Source organism: Protopterus annectens, chromosome 9.part0 (assembly GCF_019279795.1).
Source record: "Protopterus annectens isolate FY-2018-M chromosome 9.part0, PAN1.0, whole genome shotgun sequence".
In the NCBI taxonomy this organism is placed as follows: domain Eukaryota; kingdom Metazoa; phylum Chordata; order Ceratodontiformes; family Protopteridae; genus Protopterus; species Protopterus annectens.
Genome location: NC_056743.1, coordinates 1,289,712,909 through 1,289,725,546, shown reverse-complemented (window position 1 = coordinate 1,289,725,546; position 12,638 = coordinate 1,289,712,909). Strand labels below are relative to the sequence as shown.

Here is a 12,638-nt window from a genome sequence, read left to right as displayed (position 1 = left end):
GCACAGTATGAATTTGTAATCATTGCTTACAAGGCATCTGTATTACCAATAATAAGTGCAAGAAGGCTGGTTCGGGTAGTTTATCCATCTCCCAGACAGAATGCCCCTGTTGTGTAAGCAAAGTGCACCATGTAAGCTGCTCTCACGATCTCTTGTGACCTAGTGGTTAGGGACAACATTTTACAGTGGCAATATCTCCTAGCTTTTAGGCAAAGAAGAATACAGCTTTGAATGTAGTTCAGAAGTTCTGAGTTGGATAAGTGTCTTGCTGGGTCTTTTACAGACTCTGCCATGGATGTTATATGGGACTATTCTTTTCAGAGCAAATGGCTCTACAAATATCCAGTTAAATGATCTAAAACTTCATAACCAGATACGCAGACACACTGACATGATACTTTCAATAATGATATAACCCCCCTCCCTTTCAATCATGACATAACACACTCCCCTGGAACAAAAATTTCAGTATATGTCAAATGGAGTAAAGTACAGAGGGGTAAGTAAACTTACCATAACAGTAGAAGCTCCAGTGATCACTGCTGCATTGGCTTTAGGTATATGGTGATATCCTGCCCAAGGATATAACAGCAAGATAGCTTCTAAAACTTCAGGATACCTGCTGAATGCCCAAACCATCAGTCAGTTCAAACTGAGTTGACTAGAAAGACAGATTTGAGTGCCAAGCCATTCACAGTTTTCATGCTAAATGACAAAGAGCGATATAGAGAGAGGCTTAGCCCTGAAAGGACATAGCTAGCAGTATATATATATCTATATATATATATATATATATATATATATATATATATCTATATCTATATATCTATATATATATATATATATATATACACACACATATACAGATCTAGGACTTTTGACTGAAAGATCAAAAGCCCAAATCCATTACCACCGAACACACTTTAATGAAAGCGCTTTCATCAAAAAAGCCCTTTCGTTAAAGAATGTTAAAAAAAAAAATAAAAAAGCACAAAATCTACTTGAATGCAGGGGGGCAAGCCCCCCTGCACACACCCCACTGTAATATTCTCACTCTGGGGTTGCACTACAGTGGGGAAAAGGGAATTTTCCCTTACCGCACCGTAGTACGACTGGAACAACAAGCATACTTACGCAACAGTGCTGCTTCGGTGAACAGCGCTTTCGCGGAAGTATGCTCACCATATTGGAATTCAGTAAAAGATGCATCTGTACAGAACACACACACACACACACACACACACACACACACACACACACACACACACACACACACACACACACACACACACACACACACACACACACACACACACACACCCTTGTGAAATTCAAAAAAAGGAGGACGGAGGGAAGGAATGGCTAGTGGACCAGTGTTCTTTCAAACATTTACTGTTATGGTTAAGTTTAATTATACAACTGTACTATGTTCATCATATCAATTACTGCTGCAGCAGCCTTAGCTCTATGGGTAGATTACCCTACCTAACTGCATTTGGGAGGTGGAAGGGGAAGAGTCTAGGGGCTCTGAAAGAATGGTCCTAGCAAAGTCAGATATAGACCTAGAGAAGGAATCAAGCTTGTAGTAGTTTGTAAAAGTATGTACAGAGGACCAAGTTGCTGCTTCTAGAGTACTTCTAGAACCCAGCCCTTTCCAAAAACTCACAGATGAAGCCAAGATCCTGGTAGAGTGAGCCTTGAACCTTTCCTGGAATAGTTTTGTTATGGTGAGTATAACAAAAGGTAACAACCTGAAACAACCATCTAGAAATAGTCTGTTTTTCTTACCTTCACAAGAAATGAACAAACTGATCCAAAGATGGACAGTTTGGCTTAAAGTAAACTTGGATACCACTTTAGATACAGAGGAAGGATTAACTCACAAAGAAACCCTATCTCTGCAGAAAATGAGATAGGATTGATTCACCATAAGAACTTGTGACTTAGATACTCTTTTTGCAGAGGTCAGAGCAATGAGTAAAACACTTTTTCATATTAAGAACCTCACGTCAGCCTGATGATCTGGTTCAGATGGATCAAGTGTTAGCCTTTAACACAAAATTAAGATCCCAAGGAGGAGTCACTGGTTTTCTGGGACGTATTCATGCAATATTTCTTTAAAAAATATTTTTACATGAGAAAGCATTGAAAGAGGGGGCTCCATGGGTGATCTGCTGAAACAGCCGATAAATTAACCTTGCTGGAGGAGTAAGAAAGGACAAAGGATACCAACTCAGACAAATATTGTAAAACTAGAAAAACACTAGCCCTCAATATGTGCTGGCTGTATTGTTGGCATCAACTAGAAAACCTTTTCCATTTGCTGATTATATGATTTTCTAGAAGCAGACCTTCTTACCTCCATTATTATCTGCTGCGCAACCTCAGGAAACAGGTGCCTAAAGGGAAATAAGACCCTATCATGCAGGCAGTCACTTGAAGTTGATTGAGATCAGGGTGAATCAAACACCCTGCTCTTGTACGAGTAGATCCATTCTTTGAGGAAGCTTGTGGTAATTCCTCCTGGCCATTTTCCAAAAGAAGGGAGAACCACTGGAGCTGGATACTTTGTGAACACACTTGGTGCAGTGGATACTCCAAAAGTAAGGCAGAGAACTGATAATGTGGTCCAGACACACAAAACTTTTAGAAACACCTGAAATCTGAATGAATAGGGATGCGATGATATGCATCTTTTAAATCTTGTGTTATCAGGAAACTTAAATTACACAGAAGTGGTAACAGATTGTGAAATGACAGCATTGTGAACATAGGCACTATCACTAATCGGTTTAGGGAAAAAAGGCCAGAACTGGTCTCCAAGCACTTTTTCTTTGCAACAAAAACATGCTTGAATAGAAATCTTTCCCAAACTGAGAAGGCGGTACTGACACTACTATTCCCTGAGACAACAAATATTAAAGGACACGGGGAAATAGATGAATGAGGAATTTCCCCCTGGAAAGGAGGAATTTCTTCCCACTGCTATCTGTAAACTTGGTGAATGAAGTTCAGAACCCATTTGTCTGAAACTACCTGTTTCCAAAGACAGAAGTGGAAATTCACACTTTCTGGAAGGGAAAGGGACTGCTAGGGTGGGAAGTGGGGACATTGTCCCTTAAATAGTCATTCTGACTTATTAAACTCTCCTTTGTTTTGGGGAGTTCCTGTATTCTTTTTGGAACACCCTTACTATTGCTTCTTATCAGCTTACCAGTATTTTGCAAATACTGTTTATTTTGTTTCTTGCCAAATCTGGATGAAGAGTTAAAGAATTTCTTGGAAAATTTGGAAAAGGAGGGCTGACCGTACCACAAAAGGAGGGGGAGTATCAATATTCATCAAAGATACCCACACTTCCAGGTTGGTGGCACAGCACGGAGCATCAGAGACTATCCATGTGCAACTAACAGTGGGTAAAACTGCCTTCCAGTTTATAGCCTGCTACAGACCACCCTCCCAAACCCAGGAACCCCACTCGGCCTTCCTGAGAACACTGGAAAATATGAAGGTCTCTCCAAACACCATTATATTGGGCGACTTCAACTACCCAAACATAGACTGGGAGCATTACTCTAGCTCCAATACCCTAGCCCAAAGGTTCCTAGAATTTATAAACTCAAATTCTATGGAACAACTTGTTACCACTCCCACAAGAGGGAAAAATATACTGGACCTGATCATCACCAACATGGGGACTCTATGCTCCAGACCAGAAGTATATCCCTCACTGGTAAGATCAGACCATAAACTAATCTCACTGGATATTCACATCCCGACTCCACCCCCTGCCCTGAAAACCACAGTGAAAAACTTCTCTAAAGCAAATTTCACACTCCTCAAAACCGAGGTGGAATCCTTCAAAGCCCCCGGGCCTGTGGAAAATACGGCCCAGACCGCAGAATCCTTTATAAATGCATTCTATGAACACCTTCAGGAATACATGGATCATGCAATCCCAAATAAAATCAAGACCCAATCCCCCAAAGGCAGATGTCCTGTCTGGTGGATCCCAGCCATAAACAAACTATACAATAGAAGGAGGAAGCTACTACATAATAGAGCAAAATCCCAAAAAGGGAAGGCATTTCTGATCAGTATTAGCAAAAAACTACAGGCACTCATAAAATCGTCTAAGACCAGCTTCAAGAGAAAAATTATACAGGACACTAAGGAAAATCACAAGGCTTTCTTTAGTTATGTTAGGAACCTGGGTGGAAATTCCCAGATATGCTCAGAATTAGTCCAAAATGACAAAAAATACACCGAACCCACAGACATTGCCAACATCCTAGCTGATAGGTTCAGCGCAAACTTCTCCCCCCCTCCCCACCAAAAGGGCAAATATTTATCCCAGCAGAGTGCTGCCCCCTGACATCTCAGATGCTCAGGTAAGAGCTGCCCTCTCCAAAGCAAAAAACACAGCATCAATGGGACCAGACGGTATCCTGGGCTGCGTCCTACATGAACTCCAAGAAGAGCTAAACCCAAACATAAAACTACTGTTCAATCTCAGCCTTACTACAGGATATGTACCGAAAGAGTGGCGTACAGCAACAGTGGTCCCTCTCCACAAAGGTGGTGCCTCAACATATCCTGGAAACTATCACCCCATAAGCCTGACTAGCTTGGTCTGCAAAGCTATGGAAAGATCATCATGGACCTCATAAATAAAGATATTGGGGACCTACAGGCACTGGATCCTACCCAGTTCAGCTTTGTTAAGGGCAGATCCTGCCTCTTAAACCCGGTTGATTTCTTTGAAACAGTCACCAAGGCCATTGACGAGGGGAAGGTGGTCCACACAGCCTACCTGTACCTCGCAAAAGCCTTTGATACAATACCCCACTCGGGCATTATAGATAAGCTCACCAGCTTAAATATAAACCTCTATGTCACTAGATGGGTTGCAAACTGGCTCAAGGACAGAACCCACATGGTTAGAATTGCTGGAGCCATGTCAGACTCCAAACCAGTTACAAGTGGTGTTCCACAAGGCTCAGTCCTGGGACCTTCTCTTGTTTGGTATATATTTCTTGGAGGTACAGGCCAACTTGGAAGGACTGTGGCTGACTAAGTTTGCAGATGACTGCAAACTGGGCGCCATAATCAACTCTCCAGCCGACACAAGCATCCTCCAAAAGGGCCTCATAGAAACAGACAACTGGTGCCAGAGTCATGGCCTCAAGCTAAACGCCCAAAAGTGTATAGTCATCCCCTTTGGCAAAAACAAAGTACCCACAAATTACCACATAGGTGGTAATCCATTAAGTACAGAAGAAGTAATTAGGGACCTGGAGACCCAAGTTGATAGCGATCTCTCATTTGACAACCACGTGGCCAAAGTGGTTAGAAAAACATTTTATATAGCCCACCCAATCATGAAGGGATTCACATCCAGATCATGGGAGGTCATCATGCCTCTTTACCCATCCCTCATCAGGCCCATAATTGAGTACAATGCCCCTTTTGGGATGTACCTTACCAGACACCTGCAGCAACTGGAAAGACCCCAAAAGTACCTCACCAAGAAGATCATAGGGCTCAAACAGATGCCATATGCTGCCCGGTTAAAAAACTCCAGCTCTACTCAGTGGCATACCACCTGCTCAGAGGCGATCTGTGCCTGACGTATAAAGCCATGTCCAACCCGAAATTAATGGACATGCTGCACCTCAGAAAATCCAAATCCCGTCGAGCTACGTGCTCGAGAGACTTGAACCTCAGCACTGAAATAAATAGGACATGCTGGAGGGACAGATTCATAACCCAGAGGCTCCCTTCAGTCTGGAATAAAATCCCAGTCCAGGTTAGGCAGAGTCCCTCATTGACTCTCTTCAAGAGGAATCTTGATGAGTGGATGGGAGATTGTAGGTTTACCCAGGGTATCACTTCTGTGTCACTGTTAGACAGAGGCACAGTATACTAACCTTGAAAAAGGGCATAGCAAAATTAATTTAAAATGGGTGGCGAAAGCCAAACACACTCTGGCTAGGCTTATAAATGCCCTAGGGCAGATAGCCTAGTATGAGCCTATGAAAAATCTTGGAAATTCCCTGTATCCGGTTACTTCTTCATCACATGTTTTAATAATCTTTGCAGCAGAGGGACCAAAAACTTAATCTCTATCAAAAGAAGAATCTAAGATCTCAGTTTTCATATCTTCTGGGAAGTTCTGAGAATGCAGCCAGGCAAACCTTTTCAAAACATTACCAGTACCCATAGCCCTGGCAGAAGTATCAACAGAGACATACATACACTTTAAACAATGAGTTGTGGCCAGTAAGACGGAAAAAGCAAAACCATTTAAAGAAGAGTTTTCTTCACAAGAAGAAACTGCAGACAAAACATTACTCTTACTTTCACAATTAGTCTGAACAAACTTTAACATATGAGCCTAACAATTCAAAACGCTGAAAATTCAAGTTGCGGAAGCATACACTTTATTGCCAAATGTATCAGTTATTTTCCCATCCTTGTTACAAACTGTGGGATTGAAATGAACTAAATGTTTAGCAGTAGCAGGTTTAACTAAATCCACAGCTGTTGGATTAGGTTTGGGATGTTTACATAAAAAAAAATAAAAAAAAAATGAGGAAACTATACAATCTATATGAATTTTAGGGGCAATAGGCTAACTATCAGGAAAACTGCAGGTGGTGACATGCACATTCTCCAATCCTGACAGCAATGGAGAATTGTGAAGGTTCTGGAAATTCCATTTATAATCGCTAGCTCATAGTATTTTCTGAAGGACTGAGAAACCTCATTGTTCTCCCACTGAAAACATTGTCACATTTTGGAAATTATCTCAGAGAAAGAGAACCCCCCCCCCCCCCCCCCACCAAACAGGGAGAATTAGATACTGCTCTATCCTTTGAATATGGATCAGGAATTTGAAGTGAAAAACCTTGTATCTGTCTTTACATCTTCCTGTCCAGATTCAAAATCTTGAATCTCTTCAGGAGAAGAAGCATCCCTTTTTCTTTTACCAGAAACCACTTATAAGAAGGATCAATAGCCTGAATTGGACCCTGAGCCAGATCTAGTAAACCACCTCTGGACATGAACTTTTAGCAGGAACAGTTACATTTTTAGTTTTCTGTTTTTTTTTGACAAAAAAAATGGGGTCAACAGATTTATTAATGACAACAGCAGCTTCCTCGGTGATAGGCACAATATTATCACTAAATAGGGAATTTTTTCCCTTTTCCCTCTCCCATGAGCAATAACAGTGTCTCTTCTTTGTGTACTGAGGGAACCTCAACAGCCGCAGAGAACGTGGCTAATCTTTGGTCCGCAGTGGCTATAGGTGCTACACTGGAGAGATTTGTGCTAAAAGATGAGTTGCCTGAGGAACCAGCTTTGGCCACAGCACAGTCACCCAATTGCAGCTTAGGTAAGTTGTTAGCCTGCTGTGGGTGCAAAGGCTGTTTCCTTAACTTTTTCTTTTTGTGGCTGGAAGAAGGACCGAGAGTGGGACTTCAAATTTATTTCATGGTAAAGCTGAAAATGGTCTCTTTCCAGGAGAAAACAAGTAGCATAAGCTGGTAAAAAATTAAAGTTGTTAACTCATTCCCTACAAAAAGACATAAAAATGCACTTTAATACACTTTGCCAGCCCCAAAAGGTAAAGTAAACAGTTTTTCCACAGAAAAAAGTGGCTTTCAACTACTTTTAACTACTGTTAAACTTACAGAAAACATTCACTCCCACTTAAAAGTGCAATTAAGTCTCATGGCAGTCTGTTAAAATACAAACTCCTAGCAGAAAAACAACTTTCCTAACCAGAAGAGTACTTTTAAATAATACATTTGAAATGTTGAAGGTCTTTACGAAAGGGAACTTATCTGCCCAGCAAAGGAACAGCACAAACTGACTTGATCTTCAAAAGCCTGCAGAGGAGCGCTTTCTTCGGCGGCAGGAAAGGTCAGAAGGGCTTAACATTCAAACTCATGTTTTTCAGGCAGCTCATCTTGAGCTGCCTGATGGTATGAATATGTGGAAGGTGCCCTTAAGCTTTGGAAGCTGGCCAGCTGTTATATCCTTAGCAGAATACAGCCCCAAAATGTATAATTTCTTGAATTAAGGCAAGTATTGGGATCAGTTAGTTCTTGGCAGATAATGAAATGCCACTTATTTTAGAATGCCATTAAACTGCAATTTGTAGCCTCTTTGAGTAACACTCAATGACATTTTCTAACTATGGAAAAAGAGTTGGTGGGGGAGGGGAAAGAGTTGGGATGGGCTTAGGGAGGGCATGGGGTCAACCTGCCTGAGTCATAGCCAATTCCTCTGGGTGCCTTGTCACTGAAGTCCCCCAGGGTTGTCTCTGGGACTAGCTTACAAACCTTACTAAAGTTTCTTTCCTTCTATTTATCAGGTCTTTCACTGCCCTGTTTAGGGTGAGAAGGACATGTTGCTGGGAAATTCCTCCTATATGTAGAAACCTGGGCCTGAAAAAGTTATCTTGCAGATTGGGAGGTCTTTTCTCTTTTCCTTCATTTATCTGTAAAGTTCCCAAGCAGGGGGTCCTAACAGTAGATCCTTGCTCTGAGGGGCATTTAGGATTTCTTTCTTAATATTCTCAGGCAGGAGCATGCTCCTCAGCCAGCCAAGTCGCTGTTTCACAGATCCCATAGCTGCTGCCCTGCACGATGTGTCCACAGCATTATAGCCACATTTCTTTGAGTGCTTGGAAACATTGAAAGAATGGTATATAATCCAGCACCTCATGCTTCAGATGCTTGTCTTTAATCCCCTCTGCCTTAGCCCTCATCTTCTCCAGTGGGATTCTTGGCAGTTAGGTATGGGGGCCAGTCTGAAAGAAAGGGTGGCAGAGGTGTATAATTTTTTCCCCACATCTGTTGAGCACTCTGCTCTACCATTCAATGCCAATATGAGTCCAGGTAAGAGATGAGGTAGCTTGTTGCTGGGGTGCAGACACCACAACTGAATATGCCACAGGGTTCCTATAAAGATACTTATAGGAATCACTGACCCTGTAGAACAGTGGTGCACAACATCCTGCCTGGGTGCCAAATCCGGCCCGCCACACAAAGCCATCCGGCCTCTAAAGAATAACCAAAAGAATTTAAAAAAAAAGTGAAAAAATGCTATGCCTTATTCCAGTCACACAAACTTTCCAGCATTTGCTTACTTACCTAATTGACTGCAGTTGTGGACACCTCTAATTTTGGCCGTGGAAGTAACTATTCTTTCTTGTTTGTAACTTGTAGTCTGTAAACAGTAGTAACATTCTGCTAGAGTAAGTTAGGCAAAGTTGCTGTAGAAAACAGGTAATTTCATGACTGCTATTTTTAGTAAAAATGCCAGTCACCTGTACTTATTGTTAACTCATAACGACTTACTATGTTTTGAGGTGGCTCGCAGATGCATCAAGAATTCATGCAGTGGTCCTCCCCACAAATAGGTTGTGCACCACTGCTGTAGAACCAGTCAGGTTTGGAAAAGGGAAGGAAGTCAGGCTCCAGAGATGCACTGTGTTTGGTTTTTTAACACCTTTACTGAATTATCACTTAAGAAATATAGACAAACATACATTTATGTAAAAGAAAACAAACCACATTAACATGTCCCCAGTTACACAAATTATATATCACATAAATTCTTCAATCCAATATTACATAAATTGCTCAATTCCTGCCTTCCCTTAAAACTCACTCATCTTCCAAAACATTATTCTGTATGTATTATTCCCACAATTTCCATGTTTTTCTATGTAATTTGCTCCTTCTAAGGATCCCACTTTGTTTTTTTTAACAATATTCAATACTTCAATAAACCCTGGGATTCATTAACACCTATACTAAGTATAAAATAAGTGTCCACCGTTCTGTATGAACAGACAACACAAGCATAACTCGCACCCTCTTCCTGTTAATTTTAGCTTCCCTTCTGATTTTCTTGGAGCCTTAAATATTCAGGGGGATTCATAAAGATCACCACAAAGTGTAGACTATATGTACATTTAGTGTAACCTTTCTGAGTGACTAGAAAGCACAGAAAGTGTGGTAGAGATGTTCTTGAATACAGATCTTGAACACAGTGTAGGCATTAATGAATCTGGCCTACAGTTTGTTAAGATTTTGATTTTCTAGTAATTTTTTTTCCTCAAAAAAAATTTTATTTTTCAAATACACTTGAATACATTCCATAGAATTTGTATATAACATCTTAAACACTAGGTACACTATTTGCATCAGCCTGACACTATAACAGAGCTCAATATATACAAGTACTTTATAGGTATACCAGTCCAGTTATCAGAGTGTATCTGTTCAGTTATTGTAAAGTGTCAATCAATAAGACTTTTTTCCATGGATTGTTAGTAAATGTCTTAGGATGAATCCTTAATTCTTTAATTTTAATTTCCAACAATGCCGTGGTCTTCAGTAGCCTGTAGAAGTCTTCCAAAGTCGGTATTGTGTTTGTCTTCCATCTTCTTGTTATACACTTTCTTGAGATTGCAAGTATTGTCCATACTAGATACATATTTGATTCATTCAAATGAGGACATTCATATACATTTAATAATACTAGAGCTTCAGATAAGTTAAATGATTAATTAAATAAAGCTTTTAAAAAGCTTTTAATACCATTCCAAAATGGCTTAATTTTAACACAGTCGAAAAAAATGTGATTCCAATCTGCATTGCGTATTTGCTCACACCTCCAACATATTTCCTTTGTAGAAGAATTAATTCTGGTAATTCTATCTGGAGTTAAGAATGCCCTTTGCAAGCATTTCCAATTAAAAACTTTCCAGTATTATGTAAAGGATATATGTTTTATTGATAATAAAATATTTGATTTAATTTCTTCAGTTAGCTGTAATGAGGGTTCTTTTGTTATATAATTCCAATATGAGGATTCAGGTGTTGTTTTATAATTTATCAATATCTTGTAAAATTTTGAAATACTATTTCCCATGTCACAATCATTATATATGATTTCATATAGGTATTTCGTAAGTTTAGGTATTTCTTTAAATTAAGAATTACTAATTATTCTGCATACATTTTGCAAATACGTCAGAATGCTTTGCATAGTTAGCCAATCCTGTTGTGGAATTTTGTATGTTGTTTTCTATTGTTTTCATATCCAGAGCTTTTAGTTTTTTGATACATTGAAACCAACAAACAAATCCTTTCTGTTTCCAGGAATTAATTATTTCTCTGTATAGTTTATGTGGATAGCTCTTTGTAATTATGAATGGTGTTAAAAGATCAAACCAGATTTTTAAATCTATATTTGCATTAATAATTTTCCTAAATAAGTCAATGTAATAATTAATCATATGAGTTTTAGTGGGCTTAGTTATGTTATATTGCATAATATGTATACATACATAATACATATGTGCCATGGCAAATTTTTTATCTGTTATTTGAACTTTTTTTTGTAAATCAAATTCATTTATTGATATTACAGTTAGTAATTCTTTCCATTTTGCAGAATAATTTGGATTTATCTAATCTGAGAGTATTTTAGATATTGATGCTTTTATATATGTTTCTATATCAGGAAAGTTTAATCTTCTCTGTTTCCATGGTCTGATGTGATGTATTAAAGCTATTCTGTTTCTTTTGGGAAACCATACAAATTTTATTAGGCTTGAGTTTATTTCTTTGAGTATATTCCTTTCTGGTAACAGCTGTATTGCCAAAGCTATACATAGAAATGTGAGTAGTAAAACCATTGTTATTAACTGTAGTCCATCTTCAAATGTTAATATTATTTTGTTCCACCTTTCCACAGAGATTTTAATTGCATTGATGATATTACTGTAATTTTTTTAAGACTAATTCATTATTATCCTTGCATAATTCAATTCTTAGATATTTTAAGGTGTAGTCTTGTTTCCCTATAATGTGATTCCCCTTTGTCTGCATTTTTTTTTTCTTTATTTAAAAATAAAAATTTTGATTTTGATTTATTGAAATGGAGTCCTGAAGTCCTGCAAAATGTGTCAATTAAAATATCTAATTCTTCTAATGTCTCTTTTGCATTGGATAATGTTAACAATATGTCATCAGCAAAGAGCATTACTTTAGAATTGTATTGTTCCTAAACATCTACTCCTTTGATATTTGTATTGTTACATATTGAATCTGCCAATATTTCAATAGCCAAAGCAAATAGAATTGGTGACATGTGACATCCCTGTTTAGTACCCTTTGTTATATGTATAGATACAGAGGTGAAAGGACCTAGCTTAACATACGCTAAATTATTTGTATGTATGTGTGTGTGTGTGTGTGTGTGTGTGTGTATATATATATATATATATATATTCTTTAGTAGATGAACAAAGGAAAGAGGAAATTCAAATAACACCAGAATTTTGAATTAGTCCCAATTTAGGGAATCAAAGGCTTTCTGTATATCTAAGCTAATTATGAGTGTTTATTTTTTTTATCAACATAATGTATAAGAGAAACTTTAATATTGTCATGTGTGTGTTTATGATATATAAATCCAGTTTGATCATTTATTGTTTTGGACAGTGGTATTTTCATTCTGTTAGTTAATAGTGTCATAAATATCTTATAGTCATTATTTAATAATGATATAGGTCTATATGAGGTACAGAGGTTTGGGTATTTATTATCCTT

The 12,638-nt window shown here is 38.6% G+C and overlaps 1 protein-coding gene across 1 annotated transcript in view; it reads right to left on the bottom strand.

The window, feature by feature from the left end:
- Window positions 1-12,638, bottom strand: part of LOC122812015 (poly(ADP-ribose) glycohydrolase-like) — a 539,748-nt gene that overhangs the window by 317,281 nt on the left and 209,829 nt on the right. The window lies entirely within an intron of this gene.